Here is a 15,764-nt window from a genome sequence, read left to right as displayed (position 1 = left end):
CCCAGAAACGGCACAGTGGGGAGACTAAATTCAAATAAAGCTTTGGGAGAGGAAGCAGCAGACAGAATAGAGATCACGGAGTCAGAGAGACCTGGTTTCAAATCCTGACTGGCTCTTTTACTATCTGTATGACTGAGCAAATTATTCAAGCTTTGCAAGAGTTGCTCTATATCCTCAGACAAGAATCTTCCTCTTGACAAGCTTGTGTGGAAGGATAAAAGAATTAAAGTACATAGAGTGCCTAGCATAGTACCAACAACTTACAGATGTTTCCCTCCCTTTTCCTTTGTCCTATGCAAAAATCAAAAAGAATTTATGTGATCATTCATTGACTAACCTTGAAATAAATATGTATATGGCAATTGAAATTTAAATAAGTACCTACCCCAAACCAATAAATTTATTCAAACCAATAATTTTAGATTTGAAAACATAATAATGGAAGACATCAATGTTACATTTATGGAAAACATACACAAAATAAACATAACAGGTATCTGTAAATATGATGAACAAATGAAATAAGGCAACCATAACTTCTACATGGCATGTTAGTTAGTACGCAGAGAAAGCCAGTAAAAAACACTTTGTTAATGCTTATCCTGGCCAAGGAAGCAGACTGCTGACAGCCACAAATCATATCCAATAGAGAAGAGGTTATTCATTAGGCCCTATTTTACCTGGGATGAAATATTCCTTACTGATATATCCCAGTCTCTGCTTGACAGATTATTGTCCAACAAGTGGTGCTGTAGAGGTAGTCCTGTACAGACTATGGATTCGATTATACGATCTGTAAAGAAATCTCTAAGCCTAAGGCTCTACAACATGGAAGGCTTTGGGGTCTGATTTTATACCTCAATCAGTCTCCCTTACCCAAAAAGGAAGGATGCTGACAGACATCTTGTAACAATTGAGAATGTTCTCTTTGTCAAAAAATCACCTGTTGAAATGATTATTCAGATTCCCTGCCAGATTATGCAGGCCAAGACAAGAGGGTCTCAGTCAGGTTACATGTGAGTGGTGATTGCAGTGAGCATGTTCTCATCAAACAAATCATTCCCACTTATAAAGCTGTGTAGTATTATTCCAGGTTGTTAGCCTTCTAGTATCTAATCAATCAATCATTTCTGAATCCAGATATAGGTTGAGAAAGCAACCTTCTATTTAGTGGCATTTGAGGGATACTCTCCTGGATCTTCCAATGAAAACATTGTTCCTGGATGCCTAAATGTTGAAACTGACATGTACCCTTAACCTCGGACTTTCATCCCTTTTCTGTGAAAACATCTTGGAGATGAGTTTGTCAGATTATCTTATACTTCAAAAGGCTGAAAAGAAAGGAGAAAACACAGTAAAGTTAGGTAAGAGAGGAAAGTGTGAATGTGTGTCAAGGAAAGAGCTGGACAAAACACAGAATGAGCTGAACAGAACAATTACACGCCATCAGGAGTGAGCTTAAGGAAAAACAAGACTAAAATATTCAGATCAGATTGAAATTAGCCAAGCTGTTGTGATAAGTAGTGGTAGAGAAAATCTGAAAACCCACACATGATTTTTATTTGGCTTTGAAATATGTATTATGATACTTTTGTAGCAGAAATATCTTCCAAATTATGTTATAGGTTAATATTGAAGAGGTTTTTTATCCACCAAACATATAACAGCCAGATAGTTGAGGGAAAATAGCTAGAAGTATGCCAGACAACAGTGGAAATTTTAGCAAGGATTCGAAATATCTCAGGGATAATGTATGACACAAATATTGCATACTCAAGCTACAGTTAAGTGGACTGTATTTGTGTGGCTTGTATTTGCATGTGAGCAGGATGACTGCATCATTTTTGTAATAGATGCTTGTAATATTTTTTGTATGTGTTTTTGTACTCTCTCCTTCCATTAATCTAAAAATGTTTTAAAGGAAGAGACCATGTCCAGTATTTTCTTTCTATGTCCTTTAAATACCTAGTGTAAATATTATTATATTATGGGTGCCCCAAAATGTTAATCTAACTATTTATGGGCTGCTTACATTCATATTTTTCTTAGAGACACCAGTTTGTTTGTTTGTTTTAAACTGAAGTATAGTTGATTTACAATGCTGTGAGACACCAGTTTTTTAATTGATGTATAAGTATTTAGGTAAGGGAGAGAATGACATTAATTTGCTTAACAAATATTATGTAAAAATCGAGAGATATTGAGGAAAATAAGACATGATCTCTGTCCTTGAGATCATCACCTAGGAGAAGAAACACAGATGGACTCAGATATGGGTGCCAAAGTGCTAGAAGTGCTAAGATGGAAGTCAGTACAGGTACTTCCAGGACACAGGAAAATTTCCAAGTCTGACAAATTAACACCTCTTTTTGTCAGTTATATGCATCATATTAGTTGGGCACAGAAAGGAAGACTTTTTTTAAGGTAAATGAAAGCCATTTTCCAACTTTTATAGTTAATGCACATCACATTAAAAGACAACAACCATATAAGTTTTGGGAAGATTTAGAAATATAGATAGATAGAGTTGAAAGAGACCAAAAAAAAGAATTCCTACATATACAATCAGTTCCCACTTTTACATTATTAAATAAGAGATGATTGTATGTGGCATCTAAGTCAAAATAAGTTTTGATTTAGTTATACACCATCTGTACTATTTACAATTTTTATTATGGCAACATGTTTTAAGAAAACATTTAATATTAAAAGAAACATCATATCCTACTTAATTTTTTTTTCCTACAAAAAAGTCCAAACACTGAAAGAAAGGACAGAGGAAAAGTGGCTAAATAAAATTTTTTAATGAATAGAATTAAGCTAAAAACTCCCTACCATTTCCTTAAAATGTCTTACGATGTTGGAACAAATTGGACAAGTTAAATGTATTGCTCATTTGTAAGCAGCTTTTGGCAGGAGAGAGCACTTTGCAGTAAAGAAAAAGCTCTCTGCAGGAGGCCCCTTTTGTCTTGTCACTTTAGCAAGGCTATATTGTAACTTACCTTAAACCAGGCACCTCCATGCTCTACTCATCTCCGGTGAAGCACACTTTTAAATCTTTTGATAACACAATACCTTGCCTAACCTGTTGGTTCTTTTCTTAGATCAAAGAAGTAGAAGTGAAGAATAAGTAATTAACAGATGACCAGATCACTTCCCTAGCTTCTCCTTCAATAATGTCACGAACAAACTGTGTGAACAGATAGCATCGAAAGAAAGATCACAAGAAGTTGACAAGCCTGAGTGCAGTGGGAGATGGCTACAAGTTTGATCCCCATCTCAATGATTAACTGAAATTACTTCCCTTTTTTCCTTGAAAAACTTTCTTAGCTGAGCAGAATCTGGGGAGTTGGTTTTGGGAGACATGAGTCCACCTTCTTCCAAGACTGTCAGCTTTTCTGGTTAAAGCAACTTTCCCTTCTACCAGTATTTCCCTCTTGAGTGTTGGCTTTTGAGCAGCAAGCGGCTGAACCTGAGTTAGGTAACACATACATACACATAATTTATTCGTGGTGTAGTGACTCAGATGTGGTGTTTGGCTAGTAAATTTAACTTCTGCATTTCTGTTCACTGTCTGGAAACGTTATTTTTCTGCCATACTGACTAAGTCAGTCTTGGAAAGAAAGAGATGAACATATTGGGAAGAAAACAAAAATAAAAGGTTTCTGCTACATAGAACAAAGAACTTTTTATTAGAACAGTGTTATAGATAGGTGGCCATGTATGGAGAAAAGTATATGCTAAAACAGTAGTTAAGACAAGGGATTTCATTAATTTTACTATTTATGCACTTCTGAAGATGATAGCAGATTGGTAAGAAATACTGCATGCAGGTTTTTGCAAAACTGGATCAGAAGTCAAACCAATAAAAAATATATATGCTTCAAATTTGCCTGTACCACGTGACAATCACATAATGTCCATAAAATATTCTAATAAATAGAATCTTTTTTCTTCTCTTCAAATTTCCAGGCCAATACCAAAAATATGTTCTAGATCTGGGGTTTCAGGACTGTCTCTGGTTTGTTGGGATAGAGAAAAATTTCCTCTGTCCTTCTAGGTTTTTCTAGATGGCTTAAGAATTAAATTGACATGAGACAGATTAACAGGAGAAAATAAAACAAAAGTTTAATAACATGCATACATGGGAGAGATAGATTCAGGAGAACTGAGTAACTTGCCAAAATGGCTAAAGCCCTCACCTTAAATACCATCTCCAGCAGAAGAAAAAAGAGGATTTTGAGAGTGGAAGTCAGTTATAGGAGGGTATCAGGAAAATCACAGTAAACAAAGGTGGTTGTGATGCAAATTTAAGTTATTCCCTTCTCCACGGATAAGAGGTTCTAGAGATTTAGTCATCTTCCTCTCCCAGGTACAGAGAGGTAGACGTCCTTACAAATGGAGATTTCCCTTACAAATGAAAATGTTTCTTACAAAAGGGTAAATCCTACTTGGTTTTCAGAGCCCTTCCATGTTTTCTGCTTCTCAGAAAATATCCAGCTTAAAACAACTAAAATGCCAGAGACCTATTTTAGGGTGACAAATTCTGCTCTGCTGCAGGTTCTTTTAGAGGAGACTAACCATCTGGATTTACTCCAGTCTGAATATCCCACCAGCCACCCCCAGTCATCTTGAGTGGCACTGAGTCTCCAAAGAAACTCCTTAAACTCTCACTCTTCACAATTCAGAGCTAAATCAGATTTATCTTTGAAGTAAAGAACACAGGTTCTAAAAACAATCTCCCCTATTTCAAATCTTGGCTCCACACAAATATGGTTTAGGGCAAGTTCTTTAAGTTTTCTGTGTGCAAGTCCACTCATATACAAAATAAAAATTACAACAGTACTGTAGGGGGGCAGAATTTTTCATCCTAAAATATGTCTTTTTGGTATATTAATTATTGCAAACTGGTTATTTTCTAAGAAACAGCAGACATGGGAAAAACTCTGAAAACCAAGTAAGAGTTACACTTTTGTAAGAAACATTTACATTTGTAAGGATGTCTCCCTGGATGTACCAAGAAGAGGATGGCCAAACCTCTAGGAACTCTTATCAATGGAGAAGGCAATGACTTAAATATGCATAACAACCATACTCTTGTTTACTGTGATTTTCCTGGTAGCCTCCTATAACTGACTCTCCCCACCCTCAATATCCTGTTTTGTCTTCAGCTGGGGATGGTATTTAAGTTGAGGGCTTCAGCCGTTTTGGGGAGTTACTCAGTTCTCCTGGGTCTCTCCCGTGTATATGTGTTATTAAACTTTTGTTTGATTTTCTCCTGTTAATCTATCTCATGACTATTCCTTATACCAGCCAGAAGAACCTAGAAGCATAGAGAAAAATTTCTGCCTCTCCAATAGTACCCACTTCATAGTGATGTTAAAAAAAGAAACAATGAACCCAAAATGGAGTCACTTGTGCTAAAACCAGGACTTACTACCTAACTTAACAGCATTTACAACGTCCCCCAGGAATATTATCCTAATCAGTCAATGTGGAATTTTTGGTTAGCACCAATGAGGTAATCCTTTACATCCCCCAAAGAAAGGTGAGATAATCTGCCACATAGTCCCCTTTCATACCCTATAGGTAGGTTACCTAAGCATGAAATAATTTTTTTTAAATGACTTTCTTGCTTGCCTTTAAAAATTTCTCCCTTTCTCATTTTGGATCTCTCCTCTATTTGCTAGAAAGGATACTATCCAATTCACGAATCATTCTGTTACTGAACAGAGCCTGGGTCTGCTCACCCGATGCATAGCAAAGCCTATCTACTCACTCTGGACTGTGGTGAAGGAAAGTACAGCATTGTTACTGAACTCAGCTTCAGCTGGTCACTGCTCGAAAGCCAATACTTGAGACAGGTGTTGATTGGAAAGGAAAGGCTGCTTTATTCAGGAGGCTAGCAACCTGGGGAGAAGGTGGACTTGTGTCCAAGAACCAACTCTGAAGATTCTGCTGGACCATGAAAGTTTTTAAAGGGAGAAAGGGGAAGCTAATTACAGTTAATTGGTTGGAGTGGGGATCAGAGTCTTATTTTCCACTGTGTGCAGACTTTCTTCTGATTGGTTGGTGGTGAGGTAACAGGGCGGTGTTCCAGGACTCTTTTGCTCAGCCTGAAGTTACCATGGTCCACCTAGGTGGGAGCCTTAGTTCCCTCAGAAAAATTCAAAGGTATTGTTATGTATATTCCTTGAGGAGGAACCAGGACCCTGCTTTATCACTGCACTATTGTTTCATGATTGCTCCTCCTTTGTTTCGGCATTCCCTCACTTTTCTGATTAGTATTTTTTGAATCTGCCCTTTGGAACTCAGGGAAGGTCTAGGATGATGAAGTCTTTTTCCTACAAACAAGAAATGGGGGACACAGAAAGGGTTTGTACCTGGGAGGGCCCCACAAGGTCCTGCTTATATTCAGCATATAATGCAGGGTGCCAAACGAGAAGACTAAGCAGCTCATGCTCAAAAGTCCCGATTCTTTGTTGGTTTCAGGCAAGTGTTTTCACAGACAGTGTTAGGGGAGAGGGTTGTTGCATGCATGATCAGCTTGTGGACAATTTTCTGATTGGCAGGGTGGTGTTTCAGGAATCTCAATTGTCAATATTCTGACTCCAACCAGTCAATGTCTACATGTTTGGGGTCAGTAGTTTTTGCCTGGTGATGGAACTTAGCAGGACCTTGCAGGGTACTACCAGGTACAAAAGCCTTGCTGGGTCTTCTGTTCCTTGATTGTAGGAGAAAGGCTTCAGCCTCCTAGTCTTCCTTGAGTTCCAAAGGGTGGACTCAGGCAGTTACTAATTATGTTACCGTGTCCAAGCTCGCTCTGCTCACCACACGACAGGCCAATAAGTTGGAGACGCGGTGTTGAGGCAAGTAATATGACTTTATTCAGAAAGCTGGCAGACCAAGAAGATGGCAGACTAATGTCTCCAAAAACCCTCTTATAGGGGTTTGGATGCCAGTTTCTTTTATAGAACAGAGAGGGGGAGGAGATAAGGAAGTAAAGTACAAGGCCATAAGTTTTGCAAATGTCCCCTGAAATGGCCACCGTCAGGGAGGGGATGTGTTAATTTTGCCTTTCTGGCAGCATTCCACAGGTGGTCAGGGTCAGGATGCTTCCATGAACAAAGGCACTTTGGTTTCACATTCAGGCAGAGGGGCAGGTTTCCCTGAGGCAGGCCATTATGTATGGACAGTATCCTTTTAGTGAACAAGAGCAGCAGAAAGCAAAGGTTAAAGTAAAAGAAACAGATCCAACAGATTTGGCTCTTCCCTGTTACAATTCCCCACTGTCAATGTCCATTCCACAATCTTGTGGAAAAAGGGGTGATGACCATTTTAACTGCTTTGTCAGATGGATCTTTCTGGGAGTGTCCGCCATCAGTGTCAGTCTTCCAAATGTTGTTATTTTTGTTCCTCTCTGGAAAGTGTCTCCTTTATACCTGTAGACTTTAAAAATATTCACAACCTAAAAATTGAGAGTTATGATTTATTCGGTGGAAATTTTGAGGGCTTCAAGCCTGGGAGGCAGCATCTCAAGTTAAGGAATTTAGCGTTCTATATAAGGGAAGATGCAAGAGTCTGGGCTCACTGAAATCTTTCCTTTAATATACACCTCAGCTATCTGGGGCCTATATCCCATATTTTCATATCCTGAGATTTCTCAGGGCTTACCATAAGGAGTGACTGTAGTCTGATGGCTGCTAGATGGCAGGTATTCTTCTCCTTCCCGAGTTTCCTCAGGGTTCACCACCTCACGTTTGAGGGCTGCAATTGCTGATGCCTGATATGGCAGGAAATATTCCATTTCCCAGATCCTCTCCTCTTGGTCAGGAATTTGACCAATATTTGGGAGACATTTCATGATCAAATTTTGTCCCATGGCTCTGGGAGGCTCATCCCAGATCAGGCTAAAATTCTTGATATGCCACTCCAGATGCTAATTTTTGGAGTAAGCCCTACTTATAGTTAAAGATTCTCTGGATCCTCTATCTAATTATGATCCAGGAGACATTTCCCCTTGTTGCTTCTTCCCATACCTAGAATCACAATATTACAATTATTTTATGTTATAAATGTGATCTATTTTCTCAAGATGTTTAGCCATAGAAGTTTTGTTGGAGGCCTGGTTACACATTGGGTATTGTAAGGGACAACAATATACAAAATAGGATATAAGTAATGTAGCTGGTAACATTGACAAAGATATAGCACAGCAGGGAGACACAAAGCACAAGCAATTTGGAAACAAAGAACAAATTAAAACAATGATTAGTATAACTAGTTATAATCCAGTTGCAATAATAATTGAACAAAGGTACCATAATTGATTTAATGAGCCATCTGCAGTCTCACTGTACTAGCCATGAATACTTAGACATGCATGGCTTAATCATTGAGACAAGCATATGCTATTGGCAGGATCAACCAGGAAGAGAGAAAAAGATAAATGTTTTAATTCTGTTTACAAAGGTATAATTTACCAAATTACTGTAAGTTGTAATTAGTTTAATGGGATAGTTTTCCTCACTCCTGGAAAACACAGATTTAAACCAGTACTTTTTCAGATAGAAACCATAAAAATTATATAACCATATTCACCAGTTCACTCAGTCTAACTTTTTGTTAATAACTTTATGAAGCTGACAGGTTTTCCCATTAGAATTTTTCAATTTCTTACCCAGTTCAGCATTATGGTCTGAAAGCCAGAATCTTGTTTCTCCAAAGGTCTTTTCTATAAATCTTCTTGAAGAGGAAGCATTTCTGCAAAGGCATCAGAGTGAAGCCGTAACTGTCTATAATGATGAAAGACTTAAGAAGGCACGTTTAAATCTGATTACAATGCAATTGACAAAGTAACTCGGTTACTGCTGTGACATGCAACACTTTCAGATAATAACTAGAATTATGACTGATAACATTTTACCAGGACATATCAAATTTTAGGAACTCCATATAATCTCTAAAATACCTGTATCATTTGCCATACAATATAACCTAAGAAGATTTATTATTTATTTGACAAAACTTCCCATGTAATTCAACATACCAAGTAAACATAATTAGTTAATATCTCTCTTTGGGGTGTTTCAGGGGCCCTTTGAAACATCCCAAATTTAGCTAGAGGTCAAAGGAACTTCATTATAATTTGATTTGGGAAGTTTTGTCAAAAAAATATCAAAAAGGGTTTAAAATAGTCAGATTGGATCACAGGTCACTGTGAAACAATAGTTATTCACTTAGTCAAAGTAACAATAAAAGATTTCAAAGGCAAATACAGAACAGATCACTTAAGATGTAAAGAAACTTAAAATCTATTATCAAAGCCAGTTCAACATCTTAAGAAACATTGTCTTCTTAACAGAGAGAAAAGCCAAATCCAAGTTTTGCACCAGTTTACTTTTAAAATTCATTTACTCAATTAAACTTATTTTAAACTTAGTCAGTCCTGACCATGCACAAAACTCTTTTCTCAGGGTCCACTTTCCACAAAGCTTCCATCACTTAACTTATTTTAGCACAAAAATTCTAATTTTCGAGTTGTTGAGTAACTGGAGAGATTAATTTTATATAAACATTCCTAAAATATAATTATTTCTAAAAGTTCACCCAAAGCTCTTATCTCATTTGCATTTTCTTTCCTTAAACCTTTCCTCTCATCAAACTACTTTCCTTGCTGACAAATTTGCAACAGATATAACAAGATTTTATTTAGCTTATATTAAACCTAGGCACAATAAAAGTATTATACTTAATGTTGATGAATTTAAAGATATGTCTATATTAATTAGATCAACAAAAAAATATGAATACCAGGTATTAATTTAATACTGAATATTTCCCAGTTCATGTGAACCTGAAAATCATTTAGCTCAATTTCTCTTGTATTTAGAATTGTTGGTTTGTAAGCACTTACTTTTCTTTAGGCCAATTAAACAGAGCTCATCCACAAATCAACCTCAGCAATGTTATCCGAAGACAAAGACACATACAAGCACACAGAGACCTCGTAGTTCTCATTTTAAAATCTCAGCCCTGAGTCAGGTACAGCAATGTAAAACCCATCAGTTTACAAAAGATGTTGGATTAAAATTAGGTTTCTGGCAGAGGGAACAAATCAAGCTCCCTTGTCTGAATGGCTAAATTTTCACAGAAAAGACACTTAGGATTTTTATTTATCCTTGACAAGTCAATTTCTAAATTACTTTACCCTCCTTTCAAAGTTTGTATTTTAAAAAGATGGCAGAGATAAGGCCTCCTGAGAAGACCAAATAGGACATCTGCATCTCAAAGATACAGGCAAGTTTTTCCTAGGATGACTTTGTTTCCCCTTTGTTTAATATTTACAAGCCTCTTAAGATAAATAGGGAAGGTTTTGGGAGCGGTATCTATTAGAAAGTCAATCAACTTGTTCCCCACTGTTGAAGTTACTTGGGACTCCTCTGGGGAAATTAGAATCGAATGCCTCAAGTCTAAGGGAGTCCCCAGGCTTCTTACAGCATGTTGGCACAAGGGAAATCGCCCTGCTGTGGAAGTGGCTCCCGGTCCAAACTGGGTGCTCTGTTGGATCTTAGATGGTGAGACTAAACCAGGTCCCTGTGCCCTGGGGGTGACCATAGAAACTTCTATTTGATCCCCATGGGTAAGGGAAACAAGAGGTGGTGAATATGTTGGTGTCATGGGGGGCAGTTGGAACAACTGCCAGTGCAGACTGCTTGGCCACTGGGGGAGCTGGATAGGCTGCAGGGGTTTTAAGTTTTGAAATAACATGTTCCCACTCTCATTGTCTCCCTCTTCCCCTTGTAGAACAGGTTTCTCCTTGGGTTTCCTTTCAGATTGCTGCACCATAAGGTGGCAGTCCTCTGACTTCTTTTCTTCCTGATGCAATAGCATAAATGCTTCTACATGTGGAATCTCATCTCTTTTCCCTGCTCTTTGCAAAACACCTCTAACTGTGAGGTCGTATAATAATTGAGTGAGCCATTCAGGGGCCACTGCTCTTCTGATCCTAACATATATTGTGTCCACACCCTATTACAATAGTATATTATGTCTTTCATAATATACTATTGCAAACTGTGAGCCTTAGTCATAGGCTTGCAGCTATGTTTTGCCCATTTATGTAATATACGCCCCAAAGGGCTTTCCTTTGGGTTAGATGGAGTATTTCCCATTTTTATAAGTTTGATAACACCAAAATGCAGAAGATATAGACAATTCCAACACAAAAGGCACAAACAAATTCTAGCATCAATGCACACAGAACCAAAAAAAAAAACAAAACCAACTAATTAGTTCCCAAATCAGGTAGACTTACCCTACAAAACCAATGAACTAGCTCCCAAAATCAAGTAGAGTACAACAACAATTCCCCTCTCCAGCAGGGTACCCCAACCAAATTGGCTTGTCCCCTAAAGGAAAAGCTCAAATTGAGGGTGGGATATGTTCCCAGTTTGCACACTGGAGGGACTTACCCTCCAAAATCGAGTCTGTTGACACATAGAAGTTTGTCAGTTCCTTGCTTCAACTGCCAAGTGCTGGGGTAGCTGGTGCCTCTTCAGGGAAATTTGAAGGGAAGATTCTCAGGACAAATGGTCCCAGCAGCTGCTAGGGCCTTTCTCCAAAATTCCCTGACTGGGGCTGGCTAGTCATGAGCAGCGAGGCTCCTGGCTGGCTTGCCAAATTTGTTACTGAGTCCAAGCTCGCTCTGCTTGCCACATGACAGGCCAATAAATTGGAGACAAGGTGTTAAGGCAAGGAATATGACTTTATTCAGAAAGCCAGCAGACTGAGAAGATGGCAGACTAATGTTTCCCCAAAACCATATTATTGGGGTTTGGATGCCAGTTTCTTTTATAGAACAGAGAAGGGGAGGAGAAGAGGAAGTAAAGTAAAAAGGCCGTAAGTTTTCCAAATGTTCTCTGGAATGGCCAGCCTCAGGGAGGGGATGTGTTAATTTCTTCTTTCTTGCAGCCATCCACAGGTGGTCAGGGTCAGGATCCTTCCTTGAACAAAGGCATTTTGGTTTAACATTCAGGCAGAGGGGCAGGGTTCCCTGAGGCAGGCCATTATGAATAGACAGTATCCTTTTAGTGAACAAAAGCAGCAGAAAGCAAAATTTAAAGTAAAAGAAACAGATTCAACACGTCATCAGATTTGGCTCTTCTCTGTTACAATTAGGGAAGTGAGGAAATACAGAAGCAAAGGAAAAGCAGTTATGATATAGTAATGTAGAGATAAAACAAAGTCCTAGTTCCTCCTCAAGTGATATACATAACAATCTGATGCATATCTTTGAGTTGTTCTGCAGGAACTAAGGCCCCTACCCAGGTGGAGGATGGTAACTATGTGCTGAGACCCCAGACTGGTCAAAACCAGAAAGTTGATGATTGAGATTCCTGGAACACCACCCTGATATCTCACCACCAACCAATCAGAAGAAAGTCATAAACTGTGTAGCCATGACCCTAAATGTTGCCTTTAAAAACTGTTCCCTGAAAACCATCAGGGAGTTTTGAGCATGAGCCACTTTTTCTCCTTGCTAGGCCCTTCCAATAAACTTCTCCCTCCAAACTCCAATGTTTCAGTTTCTTTGGCCTCACTGTTTATCAGACACACAAATTTTGGTTCAGTAACAGTGGGGATCTGATTTCTGTAACAACAACCTAAGAATGTATGTCAGACATTGTTATCTGTTTTCCTCAAGGAAAACTAGGGTCTTATAACCCCATCCCAGTTTGACTTATTGCTAAAAGTAATCATCTCCTTCTTTGCTTAACTGATTCTTTGTTTTCTTTTCTGCCCCTTCTTAAATGATTAACTGCTTGAGCCTATTCTTTGGAACTCAGGGAGAACTAGGAGACTAAAGGTTTTTTCACAAGCAAAAGGTGGGGCACACAGATGGGCTTGTGCCTGGGAGGCCCCACAGTGTCTTGCTTGGTTTCAATTCAATAAAGCCAATTAGATATTTAAAACTTACTCAGTTAAAATTTTGTTATTTAAAGTAATCATGAAAATTAAATAGGTCATGTAAAACTACTTAGCAAAATATTTATTATCCATATATATTTATTATACACATACATTTATTTAATGTATACTTTGTGTATATAGATAGATGTATAAGTAAATACATAAATGTATGTATTATTAACTGAAATTTTAGAAATGGAGATCTGATTGAATAAAAAGGTGTTTATTTGAGTTTTGTTAGGATTGCAGGAGACACAGATTCAAGAAACACAGGAGACACAGATTTAAGAAACACTTGAATTGTGTTCCGCCATACTACAAAATGGAGGAGACATAAAGGCAATAAAACTGCAAGGTTACATGAGTTATTATCAAGATTTATAATTGGAGCTGGCAAGAAGTAAGGGTACTTGTTAAGTAAGGATTTTGGGGGCTCTGAATTGTTGCATATTTACAAGGTAAGACCTTGAGACTAACCATTAAGTTGCAGCTGGCAGGTGTTGTTTTGAATATGGCTGGTGGTATCTTTGGGTCCAGTACAGTTCAAAGAATGTTCATGTTCTCAATGCAGGGATGTGCCTGAGACTAAATCCTCAATGGCTGCCTGACTCCATTTTGTATGCCTGAAGTGTGATTACTCCATTATAATTTTAATTTGTCATCAGTATGTATGTATGCATTTATATTTTTTTAGCTTCCTTTCACCTAAGCATTCACCCCACTTTTTTCTTATCTTGCAAATGTTATATTCAAAACATTTTCTGACATTCCCCCCATACTTGTATTACTGATCTTGTTTGTGTGTCCAATGCTTAGTGAGGTAAAACAAACAAAAACATCAGTTTGGAGCAGAGAAAATTTACTGCAGGGCCAAGCAAAGAGAATGGGTAGTTCATGCTCTAAAAAAACTTCAAATTGCCCAATCATTTTCAGGGAGAATTTTTAATAGGCAAAATTTGGGGTGATGGCTGCAGGGTGTATGACTTTCTTCTGATTGGTTGGTGGTAATAGGGCCAGTGCTCCAGGAATCTTGTGCTCAGCCTGAAATTACCATTCTCCACCTGGGTGGGGGCCTTAGTTCCTGCAGAAGAATTCAAAGATATTGTTATGTATATCCCTTGAGGAGGAACCAGGATCCTGCTTTAATCACTTCACTATCTTTTCTTGATTGCTCCTCCTTTGTTTCTGCATTCCCTTACTTCCCTGATTAGCAACTGTTTGAATCTTCTCTTTGGTATTCAGGAAGGAACAAGAAATGGGGGACCCAGAAAGGATTTGTACCTGGGAGCCCCACAGGGTCTTGCTTGGTTTTACTTGCTCTCCATTCTACTATGCTGTTTGCCAAATAAACACAAGTAACCTAACCAGGAGAGAGGAAAACCAAACTTCACATTTTACAACTGTCAATTTTTTATCCATGTCAGTTCTTACATTTTCCCTATTGCTTACAATAATAAAAAGAAAAAGGAAAATAGCTTGGGCAACTGATAACGTGCTTTTTCCATCGCCAATTAGGATTCTGAGACTCTAGATCCTCTGGTAGGAGCAGCTTCACATGTGTTTTCAGAAAATAGAAACAAACCCACACAACTTTCTGCCTGGAGAGAAAATCCTTTCTCCAATGAATACTGATTTAGTCCAAAGGCAAATGTAACTCAAATCCAAAATAGTATAGAATGGAAAGTTCCTTAGAAAAGTATCTAAACATGGTATTAGGGAAAGGGGGAATAGTTACACACAGAAAGCTTATTCTTAAGTGTATTCTAACACCTTCCTAGGAAATAATCACTACTTCTGTGTCAGAGATGAAGAAATAAGAATAATCACCACTAACATAAATGAGATAGGTAGAAATGGAACTGAACCTCATTCATCCTAATTTTGTGTTCAATCCATCTAATCTCCACTGCAAACTTTTGCTATGTCATCAAAGACCACAGTAGGGCTGGAGATCCCTAGCAGAGCAGGATCTACAACGTGATGTTTTAAGTAGGGGGTAGGCCTGTTGGCCATTTTGTCTGCCTATAGGCCTAGCCTCAAGGATGGGGGGGTGAAACAGAAGGGAAGAGGGCAGGGCACAACATTTAAAAGAATGACATAGACCAAGGACACAACATAAACTAATTAGAACAAAATAGGTTCAAGATGGTGGATGAGTCGACTTCCACCAGACCTTAAGTCTCATACGCTCACTGTAACACATCAGCAAGCTAAATGACACACCCACAGGTGCCATGACAGTTCCAAGGCTGACCATAAAGATCAAAAAGTGGGTGGTGACCCAATTCCTGGAAATCCCCACCCTTTCCCCAAAATAGCTGGAATACTCCTCCTACTCATTAGCCTATGGAATTACCCACCACTATAAAAACTGACAACCCCATACCCTGGTGCTGCTCTCACCTTCTGAGATGGCCCAAAATCTGTCTGTGGAGTGTGTTTCTCTCTAAATAAATCCACTTCTTACATATCACTTTGTCTATCACTGAATTTTTTCTGCGATGAGACATCAAGAACCTGAGCTTCATTAATTCCTGAGACCAATTGTGTGATCAGTTAAAAGACCGTGGGTTCATGTCCCAATCTGGGTTACAGGGTTTCAGGAGGACTGAATGTCTTGGAGCTAATTGTTGGCTCCAGGGCACTTGGGAAATAAGAACCCTTCCACCTCCCCAGCATCATGTGCTACATCTGGAAGCCACTCACCCAGATGGAAGAGGATACAGGGCATTCCAGAAATAGTCTGGGGGGTCTGTGTGGAATGGTTTTGGATGCTGCAGACCCAGTGTTAC

General features: G+C 38.5%; 1 long non-coding RNA gene across 2 annotated transcripts; it reads right to left on the bottom strand.

Moving 5' to 3' along the window:
* Window positions 1-6,964: 6,964 nt before the first annotated feature.
* On the bottom strand, window positions 6,965-15,764 carry LOC309835048. 2 transcript variants are annotated; one of them, XR_014297921.1, is made up of 3 exons: window positions 15,679-15,764; window positions 8,681-8,763; window positions 6,965-7,449 (listed from the first exon to the last, which is right to left on the bottom strand). It is a non-coding gene; the product is annotated as an uncharacterized lncRNA (long non-coding RNA). The 2 variants fall into 2 exon arrangements; XR_014297922.1 differs by lacking the exon at window positions 15,679-15,764 and adding an exon at window positions 11,475-11,517.

The sequence above is a fragment of the Grampus griseus genome, assembly GCF_964374135.1.
Source record: "Grampus griseus genome assembly, chromosome: 1".
Taxonomy (NCBI): Eukaryota; Metazoa; Chordata; class Mammalia; order Artiodactyla; family Delphinidae; genus Grampus; species Grampus griseus.
Note: the sequence above shows the minus strand (reverse complement) of the source record. Positions and strands in the feature narration are given on the sequence as shown.